The sequence below is a fragment of the Heptranchias perlo genome, unplaced genomic scaffold (genome assembly GCF_035084215.1).
Source record: "Heptranchias perlo isolate sHepPer1 unplaced genomic scaffold, sHepPer1.hap1 HAP1_SCAFFOLD_577, whole genome shotgun sequence".
Classification (NCBI taxonomy): Eukaryota; Metazoa; Chordata; class Chondrichthyes; order Hexanchiformes; family Hexanchidae; genus Heptranchias; species Heptranchias perlo.
In genome coordinates this window covers 100001-102500 of record NW_027139599.1, presented here as the reverse complement: position 1 = coordinate 102500, position 2500 = coordinate 100001, and positions in this window count along the sequence as shown.

Here is a 2500-nt window from a genome sequence, read left to right as displayed (position 1 = left end):
ATGAGCGAGCGAGTGAGATTGCAACGGCCAATTGAGAAAGAGGTGAGGTGCTGACAATCAGCAGCTCGTGTTGAAACATTCATTCCACGGCAGGCAAGACCAATCAAAAAAAATACTGCAGATGCTGGCTCGGCTCGGCTGGCTGGCTGGCTGGCTGGCTGGCTGGCTGGCTGGAAATGGGAAATAAAAACACAAGGCGTGTTAAAGGCTGGTTAAACTGTCGAAAGAAACAAGGCGTTAATGTTTCAGAAGCGCCTATTGAAAGACGTCTCTCAAGCTGCTCCCTGACTGGGCCCTGTCCGTTGTCATGTTAATCGCTGGTTAAACTGTCGGAAGAAACAAGGCGTTAATGTTTCAGAAGCGCCTATTGAAAGGTGTCTCTCAAGCTGCTCCCTGACTGGGCCCTGTCCGTTGTCATGTTAATCCCAGGGCGGGGGCGGGACTGCTTTGACCGGGAGACCTGTTTTCTGGGACGCAGGTGTGACATTCCAGGGAGGCACCTACTTTGTGCTGATTCGAAACGACCACGACAACGGCAACTTGCAGTTCTATATTACAACAACAACAACGCGCGTGTGGTAGTTGGGAGGGGCTGCGTTCGCGCTCTCCCCCCTGCATTGAAACTCAAAGTTCGATTTTCAATCCCATAGTCCACCAATCGGATGGGAGACGGTGTGTGTGTGTGTGTGTGTGTGTCAGTGTCAGTGTCAGTCTCTCTCTCTCTCTCTCTCTCTCTCACTCTTACTCAGAGCTGCTGTGGAAGGAAACCTTTTTAAAAAGAACTTGCATATTGAAAAAAAGATGTGTCTCAAGCTGCCGGGCCCTGTCCATTGTCACGTTAATGGCAGGACGGGGCAGGACTGCTTTGACCAGGAGACCTGTTTTCTGGGACGCAGGTGTGAGATTCCAGGGGACCTGCTTTGTGCTGATTTCCCTGCCTCCCTCCCTCCTCCCCAGGACTTCCTTCTGAACACCTTTGTCGTTTCAGCGAGGGCCAAAAGCCTGCCTGTGAAAGGGAAGGATCAGCCGGTCAGCCCCCTGCTGGTCGCTGCTGCCAGTGCAGCAGGCGTGCGTGTGTCCTCGGCCTCGTGTCCAGGTCCCTCAGGGACTTGAGGCAGCTCTCCCCGGTGGTCTCGTGGTCAGGACCGGGCTTCGAATCCCAGTCGGGGGGGGATGACTTTCTGCTGCAGATTAATTGGCATGAAGGAAAGTCTCCCCTCCTGAGCGTAAAGCTCCACCCTCACCACCACCACCACCGCCTTTTCCTCCCCTTGACAAACGGACAGACAGACAGACAGACAGACAGTCAGTCCAGTTCGGGAGCGCAGCTTTCATTAAGCAATGGCATTTGTGACAACTCATCGTCTGACAGGTTGATGATTTCCCCACACGCCTCCTGCCGAATAAAAGGCTCACCCTCCCGGACACTACCCCCAGAATCACCCACCCCCCCCCCCCGGGGTGAATATTAAGCCCGAGAACACCGACTGTAACCAACCGCAGTGAAAAGTTGAAGTGGCAACTCATTAACCAGATTTATTTTGGGCAACTCATTAACCAGATTTTTTGTTCATTTGGTTTATGAGTTGCCAAGTGTAAATCTGGTTAATGAGTTGCCACTTCAACTTTTCACTGCGGTTGGTTACAGTCGGTGTTCTCGGGCTTAATATTCACCCCAGGGGGGGTGTATAGCGGGCGATGGCCGGTGTGGAGTGCGTTTTTTGGGGGTTGATTTTCACTTTGCCTCGCTGGTGGAATTTGTGGGAGGCAGGCAAGGGGATTGGTGTGGGCTGGTGGGCGGCAAGGGAGATGCTTGCTTCGGGGTGTTATCCTCACTTTGGTCCGCTGGTGAGAGTAGGCAGCGGCAGGCTGGCAGGCAGGCAGGCAAGTGTGATGTAGTGTGGGGTGCAGTGCAGTGCAGTGCAGTGCTGCCCTGTCGTTTATGAAAGGTTGTAATGACACTGCTTTGCAGCTGACCATGTCCACTGATTTGTGACGCCCGTATGGAGGCTGATATCTCAGGAGGGCCGAGGCCGATTTCCTCCGGGGACGGCTCGTCGCGTGCGGCAGGACGAGGCGCAGCGGACGGTACCGAGCGCTCGGAGGTGCGGCGCTGCCCGCCGGAGGTACAGCGAAAGGCTGCAAACCGCTTTCCGCCTGCTAACTCGGCGGCCGTCAGACCGACCGACTCCGCTTTACCACCGGAGCTAGAGTCGGGCAAGGGGCACCGAAGGGTACCGGAAGGATCGCGTTCGCACGACGGGAAGTCGACTAGCGGGCCGCCGAAAGCGAGCCGGGGGCCCCCGGTTTTTCTGTCCCACCTGGAGACTGATATCTCAGGAAGGCCGAGGCCGATTTCCTCCGGGGACGGCTCGTCGCGTGCGGCAGGACGAGGCGCAGCGGACGGTACCGAGCGCTCGGAGGTGCGGCGCTGCCCGCCGGAGGTACAGCGAAAGTCTGCGAACCGCTTTCCGCCTCCTCTCACCGCACGGCTCTCCTT